We start from the raw sequence: 14,114 nt of genomic DNA, 5'->3' as shown, positions 1-14,114 counted from the left end.
CTCTTAAACTAATGGCCTGAGAGAAGAACAAACTGAACAATATAAATAAATATGATTTAAAAAAAAAAAGACTAAATTTCCCCATGGGATTAATAAAATACTTCTATTCTAATCTGAGTTGTTCAAAAGGGAAAGAAGAGATCATCATGATAATCAGTTTCCTAATAATTTTTCAAACCTTGATCCAACGTAGATGAAATTATTCCTCTATATTACTTCAGTCGTTCTGTTTTGACTTGAAAGGACAGAAATAGTTCCTCCTTGCACAAGAGGAGGATTGCACAGATGCAGCCTCCTTGTTGCCGTTCCCACGGTCCAAATGCTAACGCCGTCTCTTCCAGCCTGGGCAAACAGCACAATTCAAACTGGCAGAATCTGAAGCTGACTTTCATTTCTCATGCACTTCATGTTTGACTGCTGGGAGGTTTCCAGTGCTGCTTCTGAGGCGCACACACTCCGACACACGGATCCTTCTCCTGTTTTACTGGTTAATTCAGGATACTCACTGTTCGTGATCAATTTAGGATTTGCTGTATTGATAAAAAAATAAACATGTCAGGGCTTAGAAACATGTTCAGGGGTCTTTGACATTGCAGACTATTAGTTTTGTTGTTAATTCTTAAAAAACAGAGATCTTTATGTACAACTTCATGCAGTTATCAATATGAAGCCTTGAATATCTCAGTGTTAGAAACACTTTCCTCCTCTTCAGCTGTTTTCTTTTCCAAGAGAGACTATTTGTGGACTTGCTCAGTCATATTAGCTCTGTTTGTTTGCAGAGTGTTTGACACTAGGGGGAGCCATACTGTTTGAAATTCACAAGGACACACTGCTCACAGTACAACACAGATTCCCATGGATGTTTTTTTTTTTAATCCATATTTACAGAGTCACTGCAGAGCTGTCTATCTTTAAACATTTAATGGGCACGCAGTGTGCAAATCGAATCGGCAGGTACTCTAAAAGAGTGGCATCTTGCAGACTATTCTGCCGAAACACTGAATAATGGAAAGCAAAAAACAAAAAAAAAACAGATGCTATTTTAAAAGTGCTGGGAAATAGTTGAAGAAAGGCCAGCCAGGAAAGGAACGAGGGAGCAACCACCTGCCAGCGGACAAGTGCAGGAGTAAGAAAAAGCTTGAAAACAGAGCAGCTTAGTCTCACCTCACTCAGCATGCCAGGCATGTTGCACCAATGGGCCCAAGCCCTGACCAAGCCAACGCCACAGGAATACAAATCATCACCAGAATAACTGATAAAGAGCGAGGCGTGAGGGAGGGAGAGACCTGACGGCGGATAATAGTGCGTGCCTGAATATTAATTCCATGTGCAATGCTACAGTTTTTAAATAATTCATAAACGACATGGCCTGGAGCGATGTCGAGTGGCGGCATGGGTGAAGGCTGCCGGGGAGGGAGGGAGGGAGGGAGGTGAGTTCAGGAAATGATCTGGGGTTTTCGACTTGATCGAAAGGCTACGGCCAAAGCTCGGCAGAGCTGTTGTTTCGAAGACCACAAGCGGTTTCCTGTGTGATGCCTTTCTGTGCTGGTCTCACTCGTAAATAGTGCGAGATGCCAAAACACGTGCAGCGTGATGATAAAAATGACTCCCCCCGCTGCCGTTTCCTGTAACTTTCACAGTAAGCAGACCAACAACAGGAATTCAGTGACATATTCATCATCAGTTCACAGATATGACAGCAGTGTTGAATCTTTACTGTCGTTTATTGTAACTCACTTTGTTGATAGTGATAATTTGTTGTGCTTTTTGAACTGTTTGTATTTCCTGACTTTTTAGCTATTTTCATCCTTATTTTTACGCTTACAGACCCACACTTAGACCACACACTTTTGGATGCACAGTTTAAAAGTCTTATCTGTTTATCTGATTGAACTCCTCGACTTTTATACTCCTGCGTGGCTTGTTATGTACAACAACATAAATCTGTTCCTGCTCCTTCGTACCTATCTAAAGACCTGTGAGACCCTTGCGGCAAAACTATGGAATAGTTTTTGTTGCACTCTGATGGTCAGCAGATTCTGTGGACTCATTTAAAAATAAGTAAACTATCTCGAAAATGCACATGCTTTTTTGTGTGTGTTTTTCTTTATATTTTGTTCTAATTATCATGAAAATCCCTCTTTTATATTTTGTTTTGAATGCTGAGTTAAGCATTCTGTGACACTTATTCTTTTGTAACACCATCACACTGTTCTTTAGTGAATAACACACGGACACCAGAACTGAAATCCTTGTTGTTTACCAAACATCCAACGTGGTTCAGCAAATAAAAACAAAGTGCTTTTGGAAAGAGAGCAGTATGAGACTAAAAGCAGAGTGTGCAACTCCTAATTACAGACTATTAGTCACTCATATTTTGTCCTCTCATTTCCTTGTTTTGAGATGATTTAGCACCTCATCAGACAGCTTACGATGACAGCGCGGCGATGCCGCTGTCGCTGTAATTACCTCTCCAGCCTTGCCTGCATTTGTCTTGCGGGCGCATATTTTGCAACTTCAATCTCGATCCATTAACCTTTTTAAGAGGGCTCCAGAGAGATGGAAGGCAGGGTGAAGGCGGTCCTTTGTTCTGAAGCCTGGATGTGCCGCGCCTTTTTGCAGGATCTCTAACACTGATTTTAACTGATCAAAGGAAAATTAAAAGAGTTTCAGCAGGAAGGTCGTTGCATTAATGTGTCAAATGAAATTTCTTAACAACTTAAAGAATCACTGATGTGCGTCGGGTGGATGTCTGTTTTTCACTGCTGTGCTGCAAGACTCAACCCACTCCATGGTCCTTGGTAAATGTCGGCTTTGTTTCACTCTCAAAAGCTTGAATCGTCAATTCGCAGTAGAATCTGAGCAAGAATCTGCCATGGAAGCATTTTGCACTCCGCATATGGCTTATCTATTTCCTGGGAAAAAAAAAAATCCATTAAGGCTCACAAGCAGGCACACACACTTGTTGGAGCGCACACATGTACACACACAAAGCTGATAAGGTAATGTCATTGTCATCTGGCCATCTGATTAAGTAGATTTAAAAACACATTTCGTCACCGGTTGTGGCTCTGATGGCTTTGCATGGGGAGCAAGCGGTGCCCGAACAAACTTTGATCTGTCCTCATTACAACCGCCTGGTGGTATCACCTCCATTTTCTACCTGCAGTGAATCAGTGTGAGTCTTTGTGAGTGTGAGTTTTCTGAAAATTTCAGGGTTTTCAACAGAGTCTTCAGCAACTTGTTTGGACAAATCCAAGAAAATGGAAATGCCATTTTCAATATGAGGTCCATTTTCCAAGTTTCCATTGACAGATAGACCCAAAAGCCTTTGGGCAGTGAATCAATGAGCTATGAGACAGCTTGTTCGACTTCATTTCCTCAGAAAAGGCCTGTTCCTATTATAGGAATTCCTTCTATTTTCTCCCTTCCTCCATTGCAGGAGGGATTATGGAAAAGGTTGCCAGGATGGTACCCGAAATAAGTCGAGACATCCGTTCTGAAGATTCAGCACAGAAAGACACGAACTGACCGAGTCGTTTGAAGTTGGGAGGCTGATTTATTGGACACAATCAGACTAATCTTTAATGCAAATCTTCTTGCTCGATATCCCTGCCCATATGTCTTCTGTCAGTTCTCGCTTAAATTGTGGCTGTCAGCAATTCAGCGCGGAGACGGGAGGATGAAAAGGAAATAATAAAATAAGATATCCCCATTCATAAGACGCGTACTGTGGGCAATCACTGGTTCTGTGTGTGTGTGTCGAGGCGGGCGGCAGCATTTCAGACAATGAAGCCCCATCTAGAAGGGACATTATGCCCAAAAGCTATTAAAACAGGCAGACGATCAGTTGGGGAATGTCTGGCGCTTCGGCTTTCCACAGTGAATGACTAAGGCTCATTGTTATATCTCTCTCTGGGCTTCTCTATCGATTCATTCTCATGTGCATAAACACAAACATCTGCTGTGCCCTTCTCTCTCTCTTTCTTTCCAGTTTTCTCTTTTACACAGGACTAGCACGACCAAATTGCCTATCGATCCACGAGGTGTTGTCTTCGCCCTCACAGCTGAAACATATCAAACTTCTCATCTGCATCTGGACTTTTAGTTTCGGACAAAATAAACACATTTCCCAACAAGTATTTAATCTTGTGGCGCATGAATTGTGTGTATGACGGTGTGTTAGCCCTGTGACTTGGATGTAACCTCCTTCTTGTGCGTGGCTCCTGGAACAACTGCAAGTTGGATGAAACGGTTATTAAAGATGAATGAATATATCTCCAGAAAGACGTAGTCCCACGATCACCTGAAGGTCTCCACGCTAGCGGTTTCTATCAGACATAAATTTATATTCCTCTGCCTGCAATCTCATGCCAATTCAGATCAGCCGACGGAGAACGGGGTGTGTGTTATGTGACTGCACACAGAGGGAGCGTGGATCGCTTTTCAAACCCATAACAATGTATTCTGGAGGGACACTGAATGGATTGTACAGCTTCAGAGTTTTCTGAACAGGGAAGTAAAGCAGCTCCGAGATGAATAAAAACAAGAAGGCCCGCTCAGTCATTTATGGTAGTTACAGAGAAAATGGGCATTCATCTCATGAAATGATATGAGGCAAATATGAGGAAATAGGCTTTTTGTTATTACCCCTTCCTACGTATCATACAGCATGCGCTTTACTTTGCATACGTGTGTGTGTGGCTGTGAGTTGACCAATGTGACTTGACTTACACCATTGCAGTCACTTCGCTCACCAGACCACAAATCTTAATACCCACGACCAGTGGGTTTAACCACAGAGCAAAAGGGCCTTTCCAGCTGCACGGCATGTTCAGTCGGTCCGGTTTTGGATATGCATTGACTGTATGTGCATCATTCCACAAGGTGGTGTAGTGGTTAGCTCACTAGCAAGAAAATCTACCAGTCTAGGCCTTTCTGTGATCGTGGCATCATTTATAATATTTTGTTTTTTTATTTTTCATTCAGTTATTATATCTTATAACTTTTCTGCAGTCCAACTGTGAGCTGCAGCAGAAACTTTAAATATTACTCATCAGTTTCAAACTGTTATTTGAAAGCAGTAGCTATGACTCACCGTGGACCTTCAGCTGGGGGGAAAAAAAAAAAAATCTATATTAGTTGAAGTCACGTCTGTCTTACTAAAAGTGGCCAGACACAGGATCCGGATGCACGGCTTCCATCGAATTCTGCACACTCGACAATAAAAAGTTGCTCAATAGTTGTGTCTGTTTTATGTTTCATGTCCAGCTCGACTGACTTTATGATCCCAAGTCATCCAGGTCAATGATAACCGAATGAACAACGCCGTGGATCATAAAAAAATAAGCTTTAATCGCTGAACGTCTCCATAAATTACAAATAAACTTCAAAGGGGAATAAACCGCACGGATGATGGATAGAAGCAAGTTCCTTTAGCGGTCCAGGAAGTTTGTTGGGAAACTTTTGGCTGTCATCTGGTTTCCAGTCCAGTTTCTCTTCCCATTTCTGAACTTCTCCTTTTGGCACCGTCAGCGATGGTGAAAACAAACGCGGAGCCGGGTATCTCCATCACCTCGCGGGCAGACGCTCTTGGAGAAGGACAGGCGAATAAGCGGGATGGCTGGTGTGTTTTTTTTGTGCGTGGATGTAAACCATAAAAGGAGGCAGATGTTCTCGGAGTTGCCTGGCAACCCCGTCGCCACAAAGAGGGGGAAGTGTGGCGGCTTTACATAACCACGGAGATGAGTTTTAACATGACGGATGATATGATTAGTTCCCACAACTTCTTCTCCGACGGAGAAACAAAATTGAAAGAAAAGAGCCAAGTTTCATAGTTTGGACTTGCTTAAATTGAGTCAAAGTCTCACATTTATTTATTTTTTTTTCTCTTTCCACAAATAGTGTTATTGATTCATAATCCGAGGCAACCGCGCCCTCCTCCTTGGTGGTGTTTTTCTAATCTGTAGGTCAGCTCCCAGTGTGCTCTGCAGGAGGGGGGGGGGCCGCATGCAGCGAAGCACCGGGAACCTCCGGTGAACCTGCTGGGGGGAGATCCTCCTCTCCTCCACCCGGCCGCCCCACAATCCTGAAGCTCGGGATAAACAAGAGCCTCCAGATACCCTCAGCTCGATACGCCTGCAGCTGTGTGGAAGATTATAACACGGAGTCAGAAAAGGGAAGAAAAGGGGGGAGGAACCAGCGGGGAAGCAGAAGAAAAGCGGTGCGAGGCGGCGAGCAGCAGCTGGAGCTGATTATGGCTCGCAGGTCGCATCCTTCGCCACGCTCCAGTTCCCTCACTCAGTTGCTCACTTTTTCACCTCTGCAGCTGGACACCTGCGATCCACACTGCAATCACATATTAATGATCCCGGGACTGAGCGAGCAAACCGGTGATCGGCGCAACAATTTAAAGTGTGTTTTTGGACTGTTGTTCGACGTTCTGCTGGGTCGCCTGTAGTATATTTATGTTTCGCAGAATAACTACAATGTAAAACATTTATGAGTTCAACAGCAAAGGCAGAAAATAAAAGATACGCTTGCAGCTCATGGTCAGGTGCACCAGTTAGCAAAACAAGCAAAGCACTTCAGTTTTTTCTGTGTTCATCCTCGGTGTAAAGTTAGAATGCAGCGTAGCTACGAGGCATTTTACTGTTTTCAATAGTTCACTGGTTCTGCGATGAGCTGGTGATCTGTCCAGGGTGTAACCGGCCTCCAGTCATTATGGACTCCAGTGTTCCATGTCTGGATATGTTTGTAACTTCTATACTTGAAACAAGCTGAGATTAGCTTTTGTACCTAAATGAAACTCAGAAAACTCGACGTAACTCGCTGCCGTCAGACTATCATAGCAGAATACTCAGCAGTTACTCAGTCAGAACTGGATTTATACTGAAGTGAATGTTTGTCTGTTTGTGTGTGTTCATGAGAAACAAGGAAATGGGAAAGTTCTGACTTACAAAATGTACTCGAACTTTTTTATTATTAGCCAATTCTCACAAATGACGTGTGCGCTTCATTTTCAGATGCCACAGATTGCTCCAATAGCAGAGAATAAGGGGAACATCACTTTCAGTCTGTGCCGAAGTTGACCATATTTCCTAAAATCTGTCACCGTCAACGTCCAGATACTGAAACGACACCTGAAATTCACTAAAATATGACAGAAAATTCAAATTATTCTTCCTTTGTAGCGATTAAAAAGAGCTGTATAACAAAAGGAGTGTCTCTATATGACCAAAGACACACTTTTAGATCTTCTTTTCTCAATTTGATTTATCATGACAGAAATAAAGTCTTTCCCTCATTAAGAAACAGTGCTGCGCCTGCAGTAGTTACACAAAACAGAAAAAGACAAGAAAAAACCTGCAACAAATAATTTTAGAAAAGTGCTTAACAAGCTTAAACCCACAGGATACTAAGACATTTGCTTTTTCATTACTTTATCAGTATAAAAAAATATGTATAGCACCGTCCGACAGAATCTGTGCAAAAAAAAAAAAAAAAAAAAAAAAATCGATATGAGAATGTGACCCCTCAGGGTCGGTTTGAAAACCTTCTGCAGAGCAATGAAGGACAGCAAATCAAAGAAAACGTACCACATATCACATGCATGATGCATCCACTCTGAATCCATTCACAGAGTCATATGTGGAACATTTTGATGGACTGGCTCCTAATTCATATTGACACGGCCCTGGCTGTGCTCCCTGTGTGAACTCTTAACATCTCTGCCAGGGGCCACAAACAAAGATAAGTAAATCACAGCTTCCTGGCATCCCGAAAACTCCCCCCGTCGCTCCTCGGGTTGGGTTAACTGATAAATAGCTTGAAAGGGATGATTTTAAGAATTGAGAGAGGTTAAGATTGAATAACAATCGGAAGGATGAGGGAGTGATGCACCAAATATACAAATGAGCGGAAGAAAAAAGCGAAAACAGTCATGAAAGGGAGGACTGGGAGGTCAAGTGACTCAAGCAGGAGCAGGAGCAGGAGATACAGATAATGATAGAGACAGAGAAATGTAGTAATGGCTCTGGGCAGTATTTAAATGAGTCTGTGCAGCGCTCCAGTGCACAGATTGACTGTGAATTATTACCACTGTGTGCTCGCTGGAGCCGCCCGGCCAGTGGGCACCGTGAAATCCGGAAACACAGAAACAAAGAGAGGACGGCACAGAATGAGTCAAACTGTGAAAAGGACAAGTTTAACATGTTAAATTCCGTATTCGCTGTTATCTTAAAGCTAACAAAGAAGTCTAACATGTACCTCTTTCCACTGATGTCCAGTCTGATCGACTCACACTGAGCCCTCCGGCCATGCAGCCCACAGAGCTGCACATATGAAAAGAGCAGCTCATCGTCACAATTACACAAACACAAAATACACCCAGTAAAATCAAAGCCAGACAGTCAGATAACTATTTTTGTTCCTTTTTGAGTAAAGTTCAGGTGAATATCAGGACATCCAGAAGACTAAAATTCTCAGTCAGGAGGTCATCAGCAGTACACAAGCTGGAAACCAGCTTAAATGTGTAGCATTGCGTTCGGCCTGCGCAGATGTTTCCTCACACCGTCCAGCAGATCCTGCATTTGTTCTGCTTCGAGCTCATTTCCCACATGATTGTTTGCCCCTCACCATCAACATGAAGTTACTTTCCTGTGATGTACTGTCAAACGTTTTTTCCACACAGTTACCTTTCTCAATTAAAACTGGATTTGAGCTTCTCTGTTAATCAAAATTACCTAAAATTCCAAGTCATTTCATGAACTAGTACAGATACTTTTTAGATTTACGGCTGTCAAACCTATTGGCACTCAATCAGTGTGAAAGAACCACTCATTAGTGTTTCATGGTTGTGGTTTGACAACGACAGCAGCTGACAGCTCGTGTTCTTCTATTGTTTGGTCTGCAGGATCTGACTGGAATTGTGTTTAAGCTGAAGAATAGAAGCTTTATTTTTGTCAGGGAGCAAACAGCTGGTTGAGGAAGCTTTGTCTGCTCCCACCTGGATACTTTGTTGGCTGCCTGGCTGCTACCGGCTCGAGAAAACTCCATAAAACAGCCCTGGCACAGAGTCAGCATGGCTCCCATAGCGAACAACAACAACAACAACAACAACAACAACAGAAAAAGCTTAGTTTCATGTACATCAGATTTGTTTTCCTCATGTCTGTGTCAGTATCTGTCTGTGGCTTCTATTTCTGCCTTTATCTATGTGTTTAGATCGACAGTGCTGCCTCTCTGTCTCTGTCCTGTGTCTTGTCCTTCCTCTGTTTGCATTATTGATTCTTATTTCAGCCCGGCGTTGTAGCGAGCGGTGCTTCACACTGCGGCAGCTGTGCTGTTTGTTTGCCTTTATGTGTTTTAGCGTGTATGTGTGCTCGTGCATGTACTACCAACTCCCCCCCCCCCCCCCCCCCCCCCCCCCCCCCCCCCCCCACACACACACACACACACACACAGTCTCTCTTAGGAAAATAGATAGAGAAGAGATATTACAGCTTGTAGCTTGTTGACGTTTCTGTCAGGATTGTGAGGTGTCCCATTTGGAAAGAAAAAAAAAAGACTTTTTCACGCTATATGTATGTATAACTATGACTTCATGTATATTTGAGATCTTACAAAAAAAAAAAAGATATCAAACTGTGAACATTTTATTCTCACCCTTAAAATACATCTTAACATAAAAATGAGTGATGAATCAAATTCACCCCCAACCTGCCTCATGCATAATAAAGCCTTAACATTCTTCTGGGAATTCCCAAGGAATTCATAATTTTCCAGTTTTCTCCTTCTCCGAGGTGCTTTTACCAAGATTCCACTGTGGTAATGTATGCAGCCAGCAGAGAGATCAAAGATACAGGGATCATATTTTGATGTGTGCATTCGTACATGCATGTGAGCTGCTAACAGGCACGTGTGCGTGGCTTCAAACGCACCATGATGGGGCTCGGGGCGAGAGGGCAAGGGTGCGGGTCTTGTTGTCAGATGCCTGTGCGGTATGCGGTTCCTTTATGTGCAGTCGCATCAAATGTCTCAGGCATGAAGGTGAAATCACCGAATTGGTTTCCTCGACTACTGACCTTAAATAAATATAACTCTGCACACCGCAGGTTTATTTCAGATGAGCCTGCAATGTCTCAATGAATCCCATTAAAAGCATATTTATTGAATTTAAACAGAACATAACTTTCAAAGAGTTTCCCTGCACTTTACATGATCATTCCCATTGACCCATTTGTTGGCGTAATAAGTCATAAACTGAGAGAAAACTGTGCTCCATTGAGAGAAAACTGGGGTTCTTTATCTTGGCGAAATTGGAGGATCAGCCCACCAGCCTTGGGATTGGGGGATTTTAAGATCACCTTACTTTGCATCGGTATCTGCATCCATCCATCCAGGGTCAGTGGGCTTGGAATCAATCCTTTCTAGTGACAAATGCAGGATAAACTCCGAACAGGCATTCAGTCGATCACAGGCCAAACATTCACACTGAGATTATGAAATGCTTAGATTAAGGAACAATGGTGTCCTCAAGGAGCGCACAGCTACAGTAACATCCAGACTGGCTGCATACTGTCCCAGTACCTTCAGCATGAGAGCCCAGACCCAAGATTAACCAGCAGACGCTTGTCCAGAGCAGCACTTTGCTTCTGCCAGCCCACCTTTGTCTTATTGTGCGTCCTACTGCCACACCGTCCCCAGTGAACAATACGCAAGCACCGTGCTACTGGAAGGAAAATGAAAAGAAATTCATCTGATTCCGTTGTTTTCTTTCATTTCCCGATGGTTCCAATCAGATACTCAGGTGCCTATTTTAGACAGAAACTCTGACCAGTGTGTACAAAACCAACTGCAGTTGGAAATCTGTTCTATTCATTTAGTGTTTTAACCCTTTTTTTTGTTTTGTTTCAGTTGCTTTTCTTTGGAAATGGCCTTCACTCCTCATACCACTATGCAAAACCTTGTATCTTCCATGGCTACCTCTATTCGGACCTGCTTTAGCAAGCGGCAATCACAACACGCTGGGAAAACCATCATAGAGTTTATGTTTTTGAGATCATGCCATCTAAATCTGACAGTCTTTTTTTCTGGCTTTCAACGAACCAGCTTCAAGAAAGAACCGTTCACTTGCTGTCTGATATAACCACCTCTTGGCAGATGCCACTATAACAGGATGATCCATGAAACTCACTCCTCTTGTCAGGAGATTTGAGGCCATTGATTGTACTTTGATTGCCTAAATCTAGCGCTTATCACTGCTGAATGCCGGATACCAAAGACATATTAAGGCGCACGGTTTCCCGGCACTGAGGTGCACTGTTTTACTTTTTATTATACTATTATTATTGATTTGGCATTTATTTCACAGGGCTACATGTCATGTTTGGTTAATAATAACGTCTGTTGAGCACTGAGTGACAAATGGTTGCAATCATAGAGGGGTTCTGTTCAAAAATAGAGCAGACTGTTGTGAGAAAATGAGCCAAAAGGGCTTTTAAAGGTTACATCATGGTCTGTGACAGTTGGAGGAGAAAAGAGCGTCCGCTGGGACTCGGTTGTGCCCGTCGGGCCACAGATGAGGAAAGGAGATAGCGGGATGTACAAAAAAAGAAGCAGTTGTGTTTGAGAGAAATAAGAAAAAGCCTCACAAAGACAATGGTAGCAAGAATAAAAGAGGCTGGAATTGTTGCTTTTTATCTCAGAGATTAAAGGTTGGGACTGTCATAGGCATCTGTGCCGCTGAAGCTCTGTCATATTGTGGAGGAAAGGTTTCATTTTCACTCCATGGGGAAAAATTGTTCCTCGAAAAACAACATTCAAGCACAGAAATAAATTGAAGCGCTGCCCACTTAACAACATTGTGGTCAAACACAGTGGACCCGATCTATTTACTTCCCCCACAGAGGGATGCGCAGCACATGAATGATTGGCCTGTCTGGATTAAACATACACTACCTGCGTAATAAATCATAATCATGGGAGCACAGCGGCAGAGAGGTTCCCACTCTATATTTCCCCCGTCCCTCTGTCACTCACTAAGTCTTTGACAGATCGCGGTTCCACTAAGAAACAGCCATCATCCCCACCGAGCGTCGGCAGCAGTTGTTGAAAATATGAGCCGTAAAATACCGCAGTGCGTGCTCTGGCTGCAAAAAGACACCTGACAGTCAGGGTTTAAAGACAACAAATCACACCGGGAGGGCACACGGGCACGGCGCAGAGGCCCCGATATCCAGCCGCCGTGACATTTGGAAAGAAGGCTTTTTTTGATGTGGGGGGAATGAAGCTCTGTTTGTTTTACCTGTCTCCATGTTGCTGCGAATCTGCCTCTCGCCGCATGTTTCTGTCAGGTTTATAATTCTAACTAGCTCTCCCTCTTATCTTTTTTTCTTCTTGTATCCCCCCCCACCTCCATCCTGTGTTTACACTCCTGCGAGCCGGAAATAGTTCCTCACCGCGTTGCAGTCGCATCCGTGTGGATGGCTCTGGATTGCGGCAAAGCGGAGCAGCAGTTCACACCCCCTCCCCTTCACCTCCCCGTCAGACTGTTATCAGAGTAAAGCCTGGTGCGTCTCCCACTGAGCCAGGAGGCGCAGACCTTCCCCTCCGCCGCCTTTCATCCTGCGCCTTAATGCAACTGCACTGCCAGGCAGACGCAAACGCACAATGACACACACACTCGCACATCATTTGCCGGGGCCTTCGACTGTGACACGTTCATTTGAAACCTCCTTTCTCTTCGCTGTAACCTTTGATTTCTAAGGGCAATTTGAGCTCTAAATGTCGTGCCGGGAAACACACGCGCCGCAGTGGCAGTTTTACGTTATTGACAAGTATTGATTCAGATGTCGTTTGTAGAACTGAGAATCAATTCGGTGTTGGAAAAAGCCATTCACGTGACTCTAAAGGTGTAGACGCAGTGCTGAGTTTACACAGTTGGTAAAGTATCAGCGTTATTAGCAGCTAATATCCCTCTTAAAAAAAAAAAACAAAAAAAAACGCTGCAGGATAATCAAGTTAAAAAGAGCTTTAGATGAGAAAACTTGCAAAAAAAAAACTTCACCAAAACAAGAAATCCATATATTTTTTTGTTTCTGTGTGATGTTATTTCCTTTGATATTGGTTTATTGTTTATGACCATGCCGCACAAACACTGGTAAATGATATACTCTGTGCATACGGGTTGCGAGACGGTATGTCTCATCGCGCTTACAAAGGCAGTAAATCTTTGCTGTTTCATATCCTGCTGTGATTTGTAATTCTGTTGACTTATCTCTTCGGATCAGTCTTCCTGCTTCTGGTTTTTGCTGACAAGCCAAAGCCACTCTAAAGTATTCAATCATTCTCTGTCTCTCGCTCTCTCTCTCTTACACACACACAAACAAACACACAAACACAAGCATACACACTGGATTCTTATAAAAAAAACACACACATGGCATATTTGAATAGCTTCTGGTGATCAATTGTCAATTTATAATCTTGCAGCTTTTGTCCATTCATTAAATGCTTCATTTTGACTGTCAGCCCTCTGCAGCATATGAGCTCACCGTGCCCATAATAAGATAACCGCACCACGACGGAAATCACCCATCTTGATAAGCACTGCAAATCTGATGCACCGATCTGATGACCTTGGTTTCATCTGTCCCTCAAATTTCAGTCAAATGAAATTAGACAAAAAAATGTCTCATTCACCAAATCCTAAAGGTGTGAGCCAGGAAAAGAAATTAGCTCAAAGCAAGCAGACTGATATTGTCAATCACAAATATTTAAAATAAAAAAATTAAAAAATATTCACATGTTCTCACTGTTTTTTACACAGTGGATATATTTAATATTCATTGTGATCACATATGGCATATCATCGGCGGAATGTTGTGAAAGTAAAAGGTACATTTAGCTATTTATTAGTATTATTACTATTATTATAATGGTATAGCATTATAACTGCTGCTCTCCGTCCCTCAGTCTCTACCAGAGATACTCTAACTGTTGACTTTTCGTCGTAATAGGAGTGACAGTGTGTCTTTCCAGACCACCAGGCTGATCGCGCTGAACACTGCAGCAGGTGTCAGAGGCTACAGTTAAACCTGCCAGTGTGCTTT

Source organism: Salarias fasciatus, chromosome 17 (genome assembly GCF_902148845.1).
Source record: "Salarias fasciatus chromosome 17, fSalaFa1.1, whole genome shotgun sequence".
Classification (NCBI taxonomy): Eukaryota; Metazoa; Chordata; class Actinopteri; order Blenniiformes; family Blenniidae; genus Salarias; species Salarias fasciatus.
This window is presented reverse-complemented; position numbering follows the sequence as displayed.